The 19,116-nt window shown below is 41.2% G+C and overlaps 1 protein-coding gene across 4 annotated transcripts in view; it reads right to left on the reverse strand.

Annotated features, from left to right (window-relative positions):
- Window positions 1-19,116, reverse strand: part of SCAF8 (SR-related CTD associated factor 8) — a 168,056-nt gene that overhangs the window by 65,261 nt on the left and 83,679 nt on the right. For 2 of the 4 annotated variants that reach the window (XM_075748368.1, XM_075748366.1), the window contains exon 21: window positions 799-1,948. The exons of the other annotated variants lie outside the window; for them this stretch is intronic. The gene's annotated coding sequence lies outside the window, so the exon portion shown is untranslated. Of the gene's footprint in view, window positions 1-798; window positions 1,949-19,116 lie in introns of those variants that run through there. 4 annotated transcript variants of the gene reach the window in all.

Consider the following 19,116-nt stretch of genomic DNA (forward strand, 5'->3'; position numbering starts at 1 on the left):
CTGAGACGCTGTTGTCTGACCCCATTCACACTTAAAAGCACCGCTGAGGACTTCACAGCGGTGAGCACTCTGCCATCTGTATGCGACTGCGTAAGGGGCAGGATAACAGCGATACTGGACTAAGAGGTTTCAAAGGTTGGGGATGCTCTGTTGACAGGAACTGAGGTGTTTGCTATAAGCTAACCATAGTGTCAGCGGCTGCAGCATGGCTAGGGTAGCCTTGTCAGGACCACATTCATTTTTGAAACGCAATATGCAGTCTTTGCTCACACAAACTTAATTGCTACATGAAGAACATTTTTACAGTTTAAAATTTCATCCTCAAAGAAGAAAATAAGAAGGAGGAAGGAAAAAGTCTAATTGGCCTTTAAATGTTGCTGTACATATGCTCAGCACAATGTATCACACACACAGCAAATCACAGCCAGCTTAGACTCAGAGTTTCTGCAGCTTTTTCCTCCCCTACCTTTCCAGGATTACTAGAGATCAGATGTCAAATACTTTAGTATGGCCACAAATTTGGGATGTGACGAGCCTGATCTCCTTATTGTCCTGGGGCCTTGTGTGCAAATTGCATTTATGCATCACTATTGATTTGCTAACATTTTGTATCCCTCCACGCTTTAACCTGTTGTAAATAACGATACAAAGGAGAACAAGGTCCAACCATACAAACACCTTCCTCTCTAACATTTTTTGCCAAATCTTTTTCTAAACAGTGATCAGCAATAAGCAGGATTCCAAGCAAAGACTTGCAGATACAACATAAAAGTAGAGAAAATGATGAGAAACAAAATTTTGAATTTAGATCTTTATTATACAGGCCCAAAGCTGTGGTCACCATGCAGTTACACTGTAATGGGAATGATCTTGCTGAAAGGATCTCACTAAACAAATGGAAAGAGACCACAGACTACAGCATTCCAAATAACTGGCACTTTAATTTTTGAAAGAGCAAAAATAAATAAAGGAATGGCGAGTATGTCCTTTTCACATATGGTGGGGCATATACATATTCCTTCTTTTCTATAGCTATGCAAGAGACAAAATTAGCAAATACTGCCCAAAACACAGACCTCTCGTGTGAGGACTCAGCTAACTTAGCTGTTTCTCTCCCCTTGGCTATGAGATCAAACACACATTCAGACAGGTGCATAAGCCAAAAAAGAAATGCAATGTATTTTTTTGTATTTTATTTCTACTTCCTGCCCTTTCCCTCCTCCTTTCAGGACACTAACAGGAAGTAATTGGAGACATCTAGTCAAATAAAAGCCCTGGAACTTTCCCCTTCTAGTTTTTCATGATAGGCTCATAATTTAAGGATTCATCACAAATCTAAGAAGGTTTAGGTGTCCCACAAGGAATTCATCATCTCTGGAATATAGATAAGCCACAGTGAAGAGCTGCACATAGACTGCACACATAGTGTTATGTAAAAGTGGTTATCTTTAAAAAAACAAAACATTTTTTTAAAATCTGTAGATCAAAACAAAGCATGTCTTACTCCCTACAGGATCTTCTTGCAACCTGTTCTTCAATTATTTGCACTAGGAGATGCTACAAACTGTATTAGTTACAATATACAGTCCACTGTCATCTTCTGGTCCAGCAGAAGAACCTGTCTCTCCGATGGACGCAAAACTGTTCATCTGAGCAGATCATCCTCAACAGCACAAATATGGTCTAGAAACTCATAGAGTTTATGGTTTTAATTTATAAAATTAAACCTGCCCCAGACAGGTAATACTGGTATGTAAGTTTGCCATCCCTGGGTTCTGTCAGAAACGGGGTACTGAGGTGCTCAGAGCCGTCTCAGTCTGCAGCGCTGGGATCCTTCTGGCACTTCAGACCCAAGATGCGATGTGATGCACGCTAGAATGGGCGCACTTCTCACTTAACTCTGCAGAGCCCGGGACATGGTAAGCTGCCAGAACCTCCTTCATCTTGCCTGTTGACGAAAGGAACAATAACTAGTCATCACTGGTTGCTGGAGCGTAATTCCAATTTTTAAAAAGCCCTATAAATGAGACTTTTTCTTTTTTTTTAAATCAGGCAATAGCACATGTTTCATAAATAACAGATTTGGGATAAAGTTTACAGTCTCTCTGTTAGCCACAGGATGCTTATAAGGAAGAAAGGTGTCTTATACTGCATGCTTCTGAAAATATTATCCAGGACTAAACATACCATTATTTTAAAAATATTATTAATTTTCCCTTTCAGTGTCCCACAGCTTAGTACTTTAAAATCTTCATTAAAATATTATCTCTGTAAAGAATATTTCTCATAGCAGGTTTTCTGGCTAAAAGTGCTGTATTGTCTCTCACAGACATTGCACACAAGACACAGTGTAAACAATTTAAAGGATTAATAAACAATTAACAAGTAATAATCCAACAGATTAATAAATGACTTACGTAAGTTTGATGTAGAACTACCTCTAACACATATTGGTCATGTCCATCATGTATTGATAACACCTATTAATCGTAGCAACTCTAAATCCTTCATAAATGACTCATTGAATGGGCTTCACAGAACTGAGGGTCAGAAAAGACCACTAGATTATCTACACTGATTTCGTGCCAATTATATTTTTTCCAGATAGTCCTCTGTGAAGTCCGGGCACTTTGGTTCTCAGAAAACCAAACTTTTAGTATCACAGACTGAGAAAAGGAAAGACCAAGAATACGCCTCCAATATATATTCGCTGCAGAATAGGTAGAAGGAGAGGCAGAGGTACCTCTGGAGAGTGATTCACCGACTCCTTCGGGAATCTTTAAAAGGTGTCCATCTTTTCGTCACGGACTATAACCAGACTGAAGACCAAACTTTCTTATGGCTACTTCGTATCCTACCACAGGTATCTGACTATGTTTGCCTATTTATTTCACAAAGAGCATTCACACAGCCATCAGACCCTAGTAATTTTCAATCAATACTGGCAAAATTAGAATAATTGCTTCAATCTCATGTAAATACAGAAGTCATACAATAAATTCCAGAACTAATATTAAGTTTTTTGTTACATACCCTGACATTTTGTGGACATATGTGAAGTACTTTTTGCATGTATAATTATTATCCTTATCATTATCACACAGATTGAAAACATGAAAGGAATAGGGCTAGCAGGTAATTTGAGAGATCACTTCACCCATCCCTGCCTGACCTATGCCATGCCTGCTGGTGTTTGTCTAACCTATTTTTAAACATCTGCAAGGCTGAAGTTTCCATGAATTCCCCCTAAACAACCTACTCCAGGGCTCCACTTTTCCTTGCCACTTACGTTTTTTTCCTGATGCTTATACTAAATCATCCTTGTTGAGATCTAAGCCTATTACTGCTTTCCTGTACAGACAGCACACATGGCAGCTAAATCTCTTCCTCTTTAGAGTCAGCCATTGCTATATGAAGGCTGCTATTACGTCTTCCCTTCCTCCTCTCATCTCTGGACTAAATAACCCTTTAACCTTTCCTTGCAGGCCCATGTGGTTTAGATCCTTGAGCCCAGTTCGCTCTCTTGTTGGATCCAGAGCTGCAGTTCCGGCAAGTGGGTAAACTCTTCCACTGAGGCCTTATCAGTGCTGAGCAGAGCAAAATAATTACATTTTATGCTTTATTACTCTCCTTCCTATAGCCCACAATAACGCTGGTCTTGTTTGCAGTAGCACAACATCACTGGTGCATGCTCAGCTTGGGATCGTGATGACACTGAGGCTTTTCTGCAGAGCTGCTGCTCGGCCAGTTGTTTCCCATCTGTATTTACGTGCAGCTGATTATGTCAAGCTATATGTACGGTTCTGCATTTGCTCTAATTTAACTGCTGGAAAGCTGATATTTTCTAGGCTACTCTGCTACTTTATCAAGGTCATTTTCAATTGCCTTGCTTCCAACACGCTTGTTCTGCTCTATGAATTTATTAAGTGTACTTTCTAACCTTTCATCCAAGCTGCCAGTGAGAATACTGAATAGTACCAGAACAAGGAAAAACACTTGCAGAACTGCACTTAATGGTCTATTATTGAGAACTACTCTCTGTGTATGGTTTCCAAATCATTATGCACTCACATAATAATAATTTATTCTAGCCCAGTTTCCCTAGCACACATGAGAATAATAACAACTGAAACATTTTGCCACACAGTCTTGTTCAAATAAACCAGATAATACCAGTAAATATCTTTTTTAAATGAAGTATTGCATACACTTCAAAAATGAAAGCATTATGGAGAAAAGATTTCAAGTGAGAATACGGTCTTGCTGACAACTGATTTTACATCCATATAGCTACTTTTATGAAGTATGTTCTCTACTGGAATATTGTTCAATTTAGGCTTAATGGGAGTCTTTCATAGCCTCTTAAAATTGAGTTTTGTTCAATGGAAACCTCCACTGAGAAAGCAACAAAGACATACCACCACAATACCTCCTTTGGAAATAAATCAGTTGCACAGCTTCACAAAACTCCAAGCTGCAAAATTACTGTTTACTATTTATCTTGCATAAGTTCTTGATCAGAAACATACTGAACGAAGACTGCTAACACCAACAGGACTGATCATACTGAGCCTTTTAAAGAAAGGATTACTATTTACATTAATCTTTATGGAGATACAAGCCAATTTTACAAATACAGGAGGCACAGATCATTCTTCTTATCTAATCTGGGTTATTTGGCAGACCTTTTCTACTTCTTGCTCTATGATATATTCTGTTTATGTTATCTGAGCTACTCACAAAAGTGAAATAACTTGCTTCCCAAGGTGGACGCAGAGCCCCCAGATCCTTCCCACGAACGTACAATACTGTATTTTCAGTTCTGAACTGGAAGAACCAGAGGCCAGCAGAAGTTGAAATACAAACTGGTCAGAAAATACAACACAAAGCCCACCTTTAATTAACAAGAAATTTGATTTGATTTGATATTTAGGAATACGTCCCATTGGATTTCTAGTGAAAAGAAGAGAGAGACTGACTTTCCTCTGGAAAATATGTGGATACAGAGAGACAGCAGCTTAAGGAGTACACACAAATACTTTTGACTTTCTCCAGTGGAAAAGAAGGAAATAGGAGAAGGAAGGATGGGTGAGCCAGCCTGAACCAGGATCGCTTGTGACGTACGGCCCGTTGTCTGACTGCCGAGGCAGAGAAGGATTCCCACAAAAAACTCACTTGTTACGGGAAGTCAGAAGTCCTGAGGCTGAGATAAACCAGATGTCTGCACCTCTCTGAGAATAGCTCAAGGGGTTTTAAATTATAAAGATTTAAAAGACTTCACCAAGAATTGTAGACATCCAGATTCCAAGATTAGTCTTTTTGTCAGTCGGGGTAGGATTCTGACCTTTTCTGGGATTAAGACTTTTGCTAACAATGAAAGAGAAAGACAGAGAAACTGCTCAGTCAGAAACACAGCTGAGAGAAAACTCAGGCAGCAGCTTGCTCAGGAGCAGAAGAGCTGATACCCTGTTGACATGAAAAGATGTACATGTCATGGCAACTTCTCTCTAAGATCATCATCGTTCTCTTTGCAATCTAGAAACGAAATGTGCTCAGCTTGTCTACTTTGCAGGCAAGGAAAGATGAACTGCTAAGGGGTGAACCTTGCTTTCTGTGCACCAGCATTATAACACAGTCATCTGTTGGCAGAGAAAGGGGGATGAGGAGGACTGAACTGTCCTCTGTGGATATGCAATCTTGCCTATGATTTGGGAATGGGCTGCAAGTGCTTTGAAGAGCCCTGAGCTCTAATGTGTGGACAGGATACTGCTTTGTTCCTCCAAGACCACTGCAACCTGCATATGAGGTCACCTGAGTGAGTTTCCCAACCCAGAAACATGGGTTTGATGATAGCCCTCTGGGGAAAAGAGAGGAAGAGGAGAGGCACTGGCATCGGCCTGTTGGCACTGGCTGGGTCCTGCCACCACAGCAGGACACATCTCACAGGGCTGCCCAAGGGTAGGCCAGGCTGAGTGTAGCCAAAGCCTGTGATGCGTGAGACAAAGCTGGGCACACGATGTCAGAGGTGCACCCCATCTGTGGGCAGAAGACATAAAGTGGATGGGTTGATACTACTGTGACCTGAAACCATCTAGGCTGGAAATAAAGGCAATTCCTCTGCAGTAATTCTACAGTGGTCTAAAATCCTCGTATAACACTGCTGCACGTTTTTGAAACATCCAGTGCACTGTTTTCCTGAGTGCTGCTTTTCCGTGGTGGCTGAAGCTGCACACAGAGATGCAGTTCCGATGCACACAAAATCTCTTCTTAAACCTCAAACTATGTGTAGGGGAGCTGCTCCAGTCATGTGGAATGGAGTAGGGGGCCACTCACCTCACCTGAGTTGGCTGCCCAAGGATGGGACTCAGTTGCCTATGCTTAGGTGTCTAGTGCCTTTTCAGATGCCCTAAATGTTTCCTGCCTCGTTAGCATGGGAACCATCAGGGCATCTTTAATGGCACTAGACACTACTGTTTAGGTAAGCAAATCCATGATAAATATCACGCACTCAGCCAGAGTTATCTAGAGTCAGTCAATGATGGGAGAAGAATTTGTCCCATGCTCACCTAAATGTCTAACACAAGCGGCGGGAGCAGCCATGAGAGGTGTGTGGGTGTCCCACCCCCATTATTTAGCACTTGCTCTACGCTACAGGGACAAAACAGTCAGCCTTGCAGTGTAAATGCCTTGCAAGGGTGAAGTGAAGTGAGATGAGTCCCACGCATTTTTTTCAAAAGCAAAAATAGGAGTCTGTATATAAAACAGTGTAACGTTAGCATGTCAATTGACAGAGGGAAAATTACTAACACCCGGTATAATTAAGACTGAAGTTACCAAACAGCGATTAATAGCAACTGCCAAACTTTTCCTGATGTTAGCAAGAAGCATAAAACCTACATAGTTTAACTGACTTCAAATTTCAGTGAAAGTTTATGGGTTGACAGTACTACTGACAATGAAGTACCTCCATCTGTTTCTTCCTTGAGGTCAAATGTCTGAGCTTTTACAGTAAGGAAATGCTGATGATTGTATATACTTGAATTAAATTATGAAGCCCCTGATCCCTGATGTTAGAGAAGACTCTATCAAGGTAATGATAATATTTGGAACATCATGTTATGTTATATATTTTGGTGTCATATCTAAAGAGGCAGCAGAAAATTTGAAAATTACGATGGTGTTTTATATGACTCAGTTTAAGGGTTTCTTTAGGAAAAAATGAACAGGTGATGTTCAATATCTAAATTGCTGTATTATTTCTGTACCTGTATAGAAAAAGATTCTTATAGTTAATTTTTTTAAACAAATTAACAAGCAAATGTTAAGCAGAAGTATTAGAATATATCTAAGAGTCTTGATATCATAAAGATGTCAGGGATATAAAGGGAAGTTACAATGTGCTAAATTCAAATTACACTTAATTACAATGGATAACAACATGTCTAAACTTTTAAAGATTTTATTTAGAAATATATTTTAAAACTAACAAGGATCTGCCAGTTTAACAATCACATGAAACATTTTAAAATATGAGACAATCCTAGACTAGGCAGAAACAGTAGTGAATCCTATTCTTTAAAACAATTTAAAATCATTAGAAAAAATCCTATATAACACAATTTAAAAATTAAAAAAAATAAATTGTGTTTTTATGGGAGTGGGTGTTGGAAGGGGAATTTCAGAGTCTTGCAGTATTTTCCCTGGTGTATGACTAAAAATGCATGTGCTGCTCTGCACAAGCCAAAAACTGTAGCCACCTCTGACCTCTTCACTTTCTTCCCCTCCTTTCAGGTAATCTATGCCTGTTGTTTTTACACTCCATAGATATTTTCCTTCAGCAAGAATTCTGTAAATCCCAACTATATCCTCATTCCAGCTGTGCAAACTCCAACCAAACTCAGGCCTTAGCTTTATCAAATACAAAGGGAGAGTTTCTTGTGAGCTCCATGACGTTCCATTTCTGTAAAACTTCTCCTGAAGAGAGCCGCTCATGTGAGAATCTGAGTTTTCATATTTTAGTTTATTTTTGTGTGCTCATAGCTGCAAACAAAAGGTCTAAAATGTGATTTTAGGGGCAGACAGGCTCAGGAGAGGCTGAGGAAAAACAGAAGACAAAATAAAAGGGATTTCCAAAGCCTTAATTTTAAGATTTCAAGATTTTAAAGCCAGTCTCATAATTTCTGAAGGCACAATTTTTGAATGTTTGATATTTGCAAGACAAGAAACATCCAAATCTGCTGTCTTACAGCTTTTCAGGCTGAAGCAGTTATCCTGCTCTGCCTTGCCATGAGGAAGACAAAGATTTATGTTTGTTTTGGGGTATGTCTACACAGTTACATGACTGAATCTTGACCATGAGCTAACTCTTGACATACTTGCTAGAACACTTCACCTACTTTCAAGCCAAACAGTGCTCATAGGGGTGCCTACAGTATGGCAGAGGGTGTGAGCTGGAAACTGCAAACAGCACTTCAAGGTCTTAATGAAGAGCAGCCTTAATCTCTCCTCAGCTGGGCTTGACTGTGGGAATACTTCTGGTTTGATTCAAGGTAAAGGCGTATCCATAAACACAGCAGGGGCAGTTCAAGCCAACCCTTTTGCACTGTGCTGAAGCCATGAGGATGGGCTCACCAAGAGCCGATACGCATGGCGAGAGCATTCCCACCGCACAGCCACATGTCCCATGGAAGAGCCAGGAGCAGACAGCACGACTGCTCCGTGCTGTGTCAGTCCTGTGGGATAAGCCTTAAACTAACCTGGACCTCTTTGCTTTGCAGGGTGGCTGTCTGATTTAAGGAGCTGTTTGCTGCCAGGGTTCAGGTGAATGTAATTTGTCCCAAACTGCTGCTTTTCCCCAGCATGAGCCAGCGGGGAGAGGGAGCGCTCACCGCTGGCACTTCTGTCACCTGACAAGGCAGGTTGGGTGCCACTGCCTCCAGTTGTAGGGCTGGTGCATTTCCATAACTGGTCAGACTGCGACAAAGTAGATAAAGTCATTGCAAAATCACTGAATATCAGCTGGAATCAGCTAACGAATTGCCAGGAGCACAGAGCAGCTCCCTGTACTGTCTCTAAGCAGTAACTGATGGTTGGCCTTCCAACAATGTGAAAGCAGCAAGCTGAAACCCAAATCAGCATCCCTACCCTGAAATGGACTTGAAGCCTTTAGACCCCTCTGAGCGTTTGTCAGGGCTGTATCATACTGATGGCTTGTGGAGATCTTGAGACAATCAACAAACCTAGATTTTTCTTCTCTCTCACAGCTGAAGTGTCTTCTTGCTTTTTTACTATTGCATCCCACCTCACTGAATATCTACTAGCGTCTGGTTCCCGAAGACAATCTCAGGAGCATACAAAACTGTTCATAGTCCTTTGCTATGTGGAATAGGAGGGGTACAAAGTAGGGGAACAGGAGACAGAAAGGTCTCAGTGCACAGGCTCCTTCAATTCCTTTCCATTAACTGGCCAAGCTCTGTCCTAAAATTTTTTTTTCTTTTTTAACATTTTTTTTCTTACTGTTCCAGAAATTCATTGTTCTGATGCCTAGAATCTTTTTTGCTAATTTGCAGCTTAGATTTATTCATGACCAATTTTTATCCCTTGGGCTTGTGTCTACAATAAGCAGATTTCTTTTGGTTTTGGGTGTGCATTACTTGAAGGCAGTTAGACAGACTGTGATCACAGTCTCTTTCCCAGGATTCCTTTTACTAGGTTAAGTCAACATCTGTTAGCATCCTCTTCCCTCCTAGTTTTCTTATTCTTTCCCTAGCTTGCCTCTGAGTCTCTTCCAGTTTGATTTAATCTTTCTTGAACACTAGGGATGAGACATACATACTTTATCCTACAAAGGCCTGTTTAGGAAACTGGTTGCCAGAGTCCCTTGGGAGGTAGTCCTGAGGGGCAAAGAAGTCCAGGAAGGCTGGACATTCTTCAGGAAGGAAATCTTAAAGGCACAGGAGCAGGCCCCATCCTCATGTGCTGAAAGACGAGCCAGCACGGAAGAAGACCAGCCTGGCTGAAGAGAGAGCTTTGGCTGGAACTTGCAAAAAAAAGTAGAGCTTATGGCCTTTGGAAGAAGGGGCAGACAACTCAGGAGGACTACATGGATGTCATGAGGTTATGCAGGGAGAAAATTAGAAGGGCTAAAGCCCAAACAGAATTTAATCTGGCTACTGCTGTAAAAGTTAAAAATTAAAAAAGCTAAAAATTAAAAAGTTTCTATAAGTACATTAGCAACAAAAGGAGGGCTAAGGAGAATCTCCATCCTTTATTAGATGAGGAGGGAAACACGGCGACAAAGGATGACGAAAAGGCTGAGGTACTTAATGACTTCTTTGCCTCAGTCTTTAGCAGTAAGACCAGTTGTTCTCTGGGTACCCAGCCCCTGAGCTGGAAGACAGGGATGGGGGGCAGAATGAAGCCTCCATAATCCAAGGGGAAATGGTTAGTGACCTACTACACTACTTAGACACACACAAGTCCATGGGGCCAGATGGGATCCACCACAGGATACTGAGGGAGCTGGTGGAAGTGCTCACCAAGCCGCTTCCCATCATTTAACAGCAGTCCTGGCTAAGTGGGGAGGCCCCAGTTGACTGGAGGTTAGCAAATGTGATGCCCATCTACAGGAAGGGCTGGAAGGAGGATCTGGAAAACTACAGGCCTGTCAGTGTGACCTTGGTGCTGTGGAAGGTTATAGAGCAGATCATCTTGAGTGCCATCATGTGGCATGTACAGGACAACAAGCTGGTCAGGCCCAGTCAGTATGGGTGTATGAGAAGCAGGTCCTGCTTTACTAACCCGATCTCCTTTTATGACAAGGTGACCCTCTCAGTGGATGAGGGAAAGGCTGTGGATGTTCTCTGCCTGGACTTTAGTAAAGCCTTTGACACCATTTACCACAGCATTCTCCTGGAGAAACTGGCTGCTCATGGCTTGGATGGGCACACTCTTCACTGCCAAAAACACTGGCTGGATGGCCAGGCCCAAACAGTTGCAGTGAATGGAGTTGCATCCAGTTGGTGGCCGATCACAAGTGGGGTTCCCCAGGGCTCAGTACTGGGCCCAGTCCTGCTTAATATCTTTATCAATGATCTGGATGAGGGGATCAAGTACATCCTCAGTAAGTTTGCAGACGACACGAGGTTGTACAGGAGTGTTGATCTGCTTGAGGGTAGGAAGGCTTTGCAGGGGGATCTGGACAGGCTGTAGCAATGGGTTGAGGCCAGCTGTATGAGGTTCAACAAAGCTCAGTGCCAGGTCCTGCACTTGGGTCACAATCACTCCATGCAACGCTACAGGCTGGGGGAAGAGTGGCTGGAAAGCTGCCCTGCAGAAAAGGACCTGGGCATGCTGGTCAACAGCCAGCTGAATATGAGGCAGCAGTGTGCCCAGGTGGCCAAGAAGGCCAACAGCATCCTGGCTTGTATCAGCAATAGCGTGGCCAGCAGCACTAGGGAAGTGATCATCCCCCTGTACTCAGCACTGGTGAGGCCACACCTCGAGTCCTGTGTTCAGTTTTGGGCCCCTCTCTACAAGACAGACACTGAGGTGCTGGAGTGTGTCCAGAGAAGGGCAACAAAGCTGGTGAAGGGTCTAGAGCACAAGTCTTGTGAGGAGCGGCTGGGGGAACTCGGGCTGTTCAGCCTGGAGAAAAGGAGGCTGAGGGGAGACCTTATTGCTCCCTACAACTACCTGAACGGAGGTGGGTGTTGGTCTCTTCTCCCAAGTAACAAGTGAGAGGACAAGAGGAAATGGCCTCAAGTTGTGCCAGGGGAGGTTTAGATTGGCTATTAGGAAAAATTTCTTCACCAAAAGGGTTGTCAAGCATTGGAACAGGCTGCCCAGGGAAGTGATTGAGTCACCATCCCTGGAGGTATTGAAAAGATGTGTAGATGTGGTGCTTAGGGACACGGTTTAGTGGTGGACTTGGCAATGCTAGGTTAACGATTGGACTCAATGATCTGAAAGGTCTTTTTCCAACCTAAACAATTCTATGATTCTCTGATAAAGGCACTGATAACTTCACTCTCTCTACTGGAGGCACCTTGCTTGATATGTCCTAAGGTAGCATTTATCTCTCTTTTTTTTTTTTTTTTTTTTTTTTTGACAAAGCTGTATTACACCAATGGCTCAGAGACATCTCACAACTAATAAACATACTTTGGTATCCCTCATTTTACTGTCTCCAAAAAGTAATTGAAGAAACCGTGTTTATTTCTTTAAATGCCTGACTTTATATTTGTACTACTAAATTTCATCCTGGTCTTTCAGTATCTTCTTTGGATGAAAGGTACCCATCTGCAGAATGAATGTGTTTGCTGTGCCTACATAGAATCATAGAATGGTTTGGGTTGGAAGGGACCTCAAAGATTATCTAGTTCCAACTCCCCTGCCATGGGCAGGTACACCCTCCACTAGACCAGGTTGCCCAAAGCCCCATCCTACCTGGCCTTGAACACGGCCAGGGACAGGGCATCCACAACCTCTCTGGGCAACCTGTTCCAGCGCCTCACCCTACTAACAGTAAAGAATTTCTTCCTAACACCTGATCTAAATCGACCCTCTTTTAGTTTAAACTCATTTCCCCTTGTCCTATCACTACACTCCCTGATAAACAGTCCCTCTCCAGCTTTCCTGTAGGCCCCTCTGCTGTCTAAGAATTGTGTCTTCTGCCTGGCTTTAGCCATGCAGTGGAGACCATCAGCTTCCTTCCCACATGCCCTTTGCAGTTCCCACTCTGCAGTGGAAATACCATTTCCAATAGCTGCAGTGCAGGAATTGCCTCCCTGGTGAATTAGAAATGTATGAATAGCCATGAAAGGTGAACCTTGCAATCTAGAGCTTCTCTTCGATATCCTGAAAATGGCTTGAAACTATCAACCTACATGTAAATGTAATTCTTTATATTTAGCTTTAATTAATGCCTTAAATAACTTTACTTTAGTTACAAGTTACGATCTTGTCATTACTTGTGGTTTCTCTGTGACCTTAGCTGATATTGATCAGAAATCCAATAATTCCAGTGCTGGTTTTATCTTGTCGGGCCTGGCTCTAAAAATATTTTGGCACCTTTAATTAAAATTTATAAATTATGTAAACAAAATGCCTCTTACTCCCATACCCTTGTTATTCTATAAATGTCTCTATATTGATGGTAGACACATCCAGCAGTAAATAAGCAGAAGACACTCTTCCTGTAGGTAATTTTCTTTCAGATCATTAACTCGATTTTCTAGTCAGCTGTGTCTCTGCAAATTCTAAAAACATTGATTGAATCTATATTGGTGATACCACGCATCCATTTCAGTTATTCCAATCAAATACCACAACTTATAAAAAATGCCTCTGATAATCATTATGGGATGACAAAGCTTCAGGGCATAGGCAATTGATTGCTACTATGCCAGCAATGGTCTCTCAGCAACTTACTATTAAATCCATACTGGAGGTTTAACTAGATGAACTGTTCAATGGATTTTGTTTCTACATTCACTCATATTACATTCTAGACATTTTAGAATGCCTAAATCTAGCTCTTAAAAAAAAAAAAAAAAGGAATAATCTTTAATATCCTTCTTAATAAAAAACAACTGTATAAATAATTATGATAACTAGAAAAATACTCAATTAAGCAGGATTATTCACAGTACTGCAAGAACTTAAAGAAATCTTAATGAAGAAAACAAGAGAATCTATTATTTTACCAACTACTCAGCCCACCTTTTTCTCCTAAAATACAGACCCAGGCACTCTTCATGTCAACACAGAAACACCTCCTTGATCACTATTCTTCTCCATTAACTTTGACAAACAAAGACTTCGATCTGTTTTTAAACAATGGTAGTTGCATTTGCTTGATACCACTGTTTTTAAAATGATCCCTTTTGCACATGCCCACTTCTAAAATCTTGTGAAGTTCCAAAGTTATCAGGCATTCAATATTAGGACCTTAAAAATCTTCAGCTTTTTCAAAGATACTATTTTCAGTAGACTATTTTTTCAAGAAATGGGAAAATTAAAGTAAAATTCAGCTTTAGTTGTACAGAGTCAATATTTTTTTTCTAAAAAAGACAATCACTAGAGCTAGAGTTTTTGTTCCTCAGCTCCATTGCAGACCACCCAATCTACAGAAAGTTATTCATCAGCTCCAGTCAGCAGAAGAACACAGCCTGCTCTGCATGCCAAGGATGTCCAGAGAGCAACATGGCCAAATTTGTATAATTCCTGTTCACCAATGGATTTAAACCACAAATATTCTTGCTAATTACTATAATCTTTTCTTACCATAACTACCACCAGCATTTCTAAAGAGATCTGACATTATGCAAAGTGTGAAAATATATTAACAAGTTAGTTGAGGCAGAGGAAGATAAAGAAACTTCAGAAGATAGTTAGTTTCTAATCAGATTAAGATGCCAAGAATATTAAATTAAAAATAATCTGAAGACCCTTAATTTTACCTTGAAGACATATTCTGTTTCTTCTTTTGAACAAAAATTCAGCACAAATTCCTTTACTGTAAGCAAAGCTTTTAGTTAATAAAACAAGGCTTTGCAATAGAAGGTGTTTAAGATACACTAAAAAGAAGAATATATTCCAATGCCAAAATAGCATTTAAAAAAAAAAAAAAAAAAAAGCCAAAACAACAGAAGTAAAAAAAATGGTAACTAACTTATTAACTGTTAAGTCATGCTCTTTGGCTCATACCACTAATAGCAAAATCTTGCTATCAGTATTTCATTAGTAATTCTGTTATTATAAAATGAACCAGTATATTTTTTTTCTCTAACTGTAGAACATGTTTCTGCAGTGATATAAATAGTTGGAAAAATATATGTACTGTGGAGAACAACCACATCTGACCAGAAATACATACAATATAATGGAGATAACTGAGTGAGAGGGCTTAATCAATCCAAAGAAAACTTTATCGCCATAGGTACTTTAATTATTGAATTCCTACATATGCGGGCATAAGATTGGTGTAATATAATGTTCACCTAAAATATATACTTACTATATTTCTTGAATAGTTTCAGCCTAGGAAAATTAAGTCTGGTGCCTTTAAATACAACTTCTTTGGAGATTCCTAAGAATGTAGAGGACTTTCCAAAAATGTCATTTGTAAGGATTTTTTTGTGAGTGCGGTGCTGCCAAATATTTTTACCACTAAAGAAATGCTATTTCAGCTGCATTTGAGCAGAGAAATAGTGGTAGCTAATGGCTTATTCTGTTAATCATAGCTATTCACTCCCTGGAAATGCCTCAGAATATAATAAATGTTTTGTTTTCTTTGTGGACTCTTAAATTACAGGCATTATATAATACCCATGATATATAACCTATCAGTACAAATACAAACTGAATCCAAAACCACTCCCCTAAAATAATTCTAATATTTGGAACCTCCAAAGAAAGAAAAATGCTGTTGTTACCCACAGAGCTACTGAAATAGCACTGATAGCAGGGTAAGAAATGGCTATAAAGTTCTGGTTTAACTAAAATGTGGCTATTTGTCATCCATTTACAGAGGTCTGAAATAACTATTATGGAACGTTTTTTAAACAAAGAAAACAAGAAACATGCTCAAATAGCTGAACTGCATACGTCTCTTCCTAAAGGAAAAAAAAGGCTGCAGATGTAGGGTTGCAGTTTGGCCCATAAGAGACAGATCAACTGTAAAGTTTTCATTCTTAGACCAATGTTCTCACTGGGTGTTCTACCAATACAGGATTTAACTTCGTCACCTCTTTTTTTACAATCATATATGTCGAAGAAGTCCCTGTCAGACTTAGCTCTGCTAAGTATTTATTACGCTGCATGTTGACTGCTTGTCACAAGGATAAGGTCATAGCTGGTTATACCTCATCTCTTTGTGGTTGCCATTATATTGATGAGGCACAGCACCCCTTGCAGTTTTTTTCAGGAAGTTTCTTCTTTAAAAAGCTGCAGGATACGTTTTTAAAATAACGTTAGGATTCTGAGGTCAGAGCAGGCTGTGGTTTTTAGTTGTAATTGCTTTGCAGAAAGGATTAGATCGCAAGTTCATAAAAATATTCCCCTGGCTACTTCAAGGAGTGAAGACAACCTCCGAAACAGTCTTCTGTTGGCTTCCTGCATGGAAGAACTCCATGAAAGTACACAAAAAACTCAAAAGGCTTTCAAAATTTATTTCTCTTGGAGAAAAAGATACTCAGGTATTTGCTGAAGAGGTAATTTGGCAGGCCATAAAGGCATAAAAGACATTGCACAAGTGGTGGTGTTCTAGCTTTAACTTTAGTTTTGTAGAAGAACTTTTAAGAATTTAGTGATGAAAAGAAAATCAAGTGAAAGTGATTATAAAACAAGAGATTAATGATTCCTAGGAAAGAAAGAGCAGACGAATGGTAGGGGAGTGCAGGGAATGCAGCCACAGCCAGCTCCAGGGACTAATCCAGGATGCCCCCAGGCAAAGACAATCCAAGGGAGAAAGAGTTCAGATGAGAGGACAAGTTTACAGAAGGGCAGTGCTAAAGGCACAGCACCAAATTAACCCAGTGCAGAGTAAGCAAGCAGTATACTATACCAGGAAATATTTAATTACCTTAAAGCCCTAAAGGAGTAATTTAAAAGGTATCAGTAAGTACACATGGCTTAGCATGATGGGAGAACTGCAAAGAATTCACTGTGCGAAGACACAGGGAAAAGAAAGAATACGAAATATAAGAAAAAAACCTGCAAATATGTTAGAAAAAGAAATGCAGCATAGAACAACCCTGCTAGTTTAAAATAAGCTCTGCCTGAGAGAATACTGCTGCCATCACCTGGAGCTCTGCACAGGCTCATTTAGCATCTGAGCGTTGCCTTTGGTGGCTGAAATGTCAGTTACCTTGGGTCATCATAAGCCAGCACAGTGACAAACAGAGAAAGTTTGACTACGTCCTACAACAGAGCTGCTGCTTGCTCACCAGAGAGGTGGGCACAGCCAGACAAAGACCTTTCATCAGGTTTCTCAAAACAAGCTAGTTGTAATTCTGATGCTTTGTGTATTTGAGGATCTGATACTCTGGCGATTAAAGAGATTTGTAAAATCTGATGTGATATAAAACTGGGTGAGGTTGCAAGCAGTTTACAAGATTGGATTAGAATTCACTATGATCGCAGTAATTTGGATAAAAGTTCTGAAATTAATGCATTAGATCCAAAAAGAGAAGTGCAAATTACCATAGAAGGATAATTCAAGTGCACAAGTATTCAAAGGAGACTTGCTTGGCAAGTGTACTGCAAAAGGGATCTGTAGGGGAGTTACAGTGGTCTTTAAGCAAATTATAAGTCAGGACAATATCGAGTTGCAGAAATAGGAATATATGATATATATTCATAGTAATACTGTAAGCAAATCAAGTAATTATTCTTCCCTTACCAGCAGTGGCAAGGCCCTCACTGCATTACTGTGTCCAGCTCTGCCTACTGGGCTGTCAGAGGAAGGAGACAGTTGGAAGGAATCCAGGTAAAAGCCGCAAAAAAATGGTAACAGATGTAGAACAAGGGAAGGTTGAAAGAATTAGATTGTTTAGTCTAGAAAAAGCAAAAACTAAAGAGAAGACATGATAACATATTTAAAATATGTAAAAGTTTGTTATGAGAAGAGGATGGTGACTGTTCTCCATGTTCATCACACAGAAGACAAGAGTTACTATGCAGTTGCGGAGAAAAGCTTTCTAACACAAGGACAATCAGCCCAGCAGCAGCTTATCTACAGGTATTACATGTAATGCTGTCACAGGAAGCGATGGGAGCAGTTGAGATAAACACCTGTCAAGATGAGGAGAGGTTTGCTCAATCCTCCCTGAAAGCAGGTGAACAGCCCCGGCAATCCCGTGTGAGATCCCGTCCAGCCTTACGCCTCATGCTTGGCCACAAAAGCAAGGCACAGATCAGAGCTTTCCATCAAAGAGACTAAATACCATGATTCGCACAACTGTCATTTGTCTCGAGGTGCTTGCCAGGAGGGACGGAGCCTGCAGGACAAGGATCTCCCAAATCCGTTTAGTTAATAAATCCAATTGGCTGGAAGTAGCAGGGAGCACCCACACAGTCACCGCTGCATGCTCTTTTACTTGGTTAACATGCTCATGCCTGGTCGTGCCTTTATTTACCCCACCTTTGCTGCCAACAGCCCTTTTCACTGGTTTATAGGGACTGATACAAAGTAATTAGGTATACACCACTGTGCAGCCATTGGAGAAACGAATAGGCTTTAAAAGAAACAGGCAGGGCCCAGGCTGTAGCAGTGCCTGGCAGGAACCAGGCAGGTCCCGACCATGGCAGCCTGGAAAAGGCAAATGGCGTGCAGAGGAAAAGGGGTGACACACCAAGAGCTTGCACTGTGGAGATTCCTGCTGCGGGGGCACAGCCGGCGGCCACCGGTGCTGAACCTCTGCTGGAGTGGGCGAGCTGCTCTGCCGCGCCAGGCCAGCGTGCCGCAGGGCCGGCTGCCCCGGCCACCAGCGGGGCTGTTGTTCAAGGCTGGCTGGGGAACGAGGGTCAGAAACCCCAGCACGACACGGAGGGGGAAGACAGCCTTCATCAGGGGGAACCTCGGGGGTGAGGCCCTCGAGTTTTGCCGCCTTTAGAAGAGTACGAGGAATAAAGATCGGGGAAAAGGGCATGAAAGGTCCTATTCCCTCACAGAAGGGTGAGCCCGAGTGTGCAGGGGCTCTTCCGCAGGTTCTTCCCTCCACCACAGTCACACATGGCCCGTGCCTGACTGCAGCGCGTCTGGCGTAAAGCGCCCTGCCTCGACCCGATGCCTTCCCAGTGCAGCAAATCCATTTACCAAACCACAGCGTGTGCAATCAGAGTGCAGAGCAAAACATTTCTACTTTTCTTGTCAGTGTTTTAGCCTTAAACAAAATTATCTATAAAACCAAACTACTTTCCATTAAAAAAAAAAAATGCAAACATAGCCAAAAATCTGCTCTTACACTTGATCACTTGTAAAGACTGGATAACGTACTGTGTATGCTGAAACTTTCTCCTCGCATGACAACGCAGACTATAGCTCTTGCCCTAGGAAAATCAAATTCATGGATAAATGGGATTAAACGGATCCTGTCAATTACTCAGTTGTTC

Source organism: Balearica regulorum, chromosome 3 (genome assembly GCF_011004875.1).
Source record: "Balearica regulorum gibbericeps isolate bBalReg1 chromosome 3, bBalReg1.pri, whole genome shotgun sequence".
NCBI classification, from domain to species: domain Eukaryota; kingdom Metazoa; phylum Chordata; class Aves; order Gruiformes; family Gruidae; genus Balearica; species Balearica regulorum.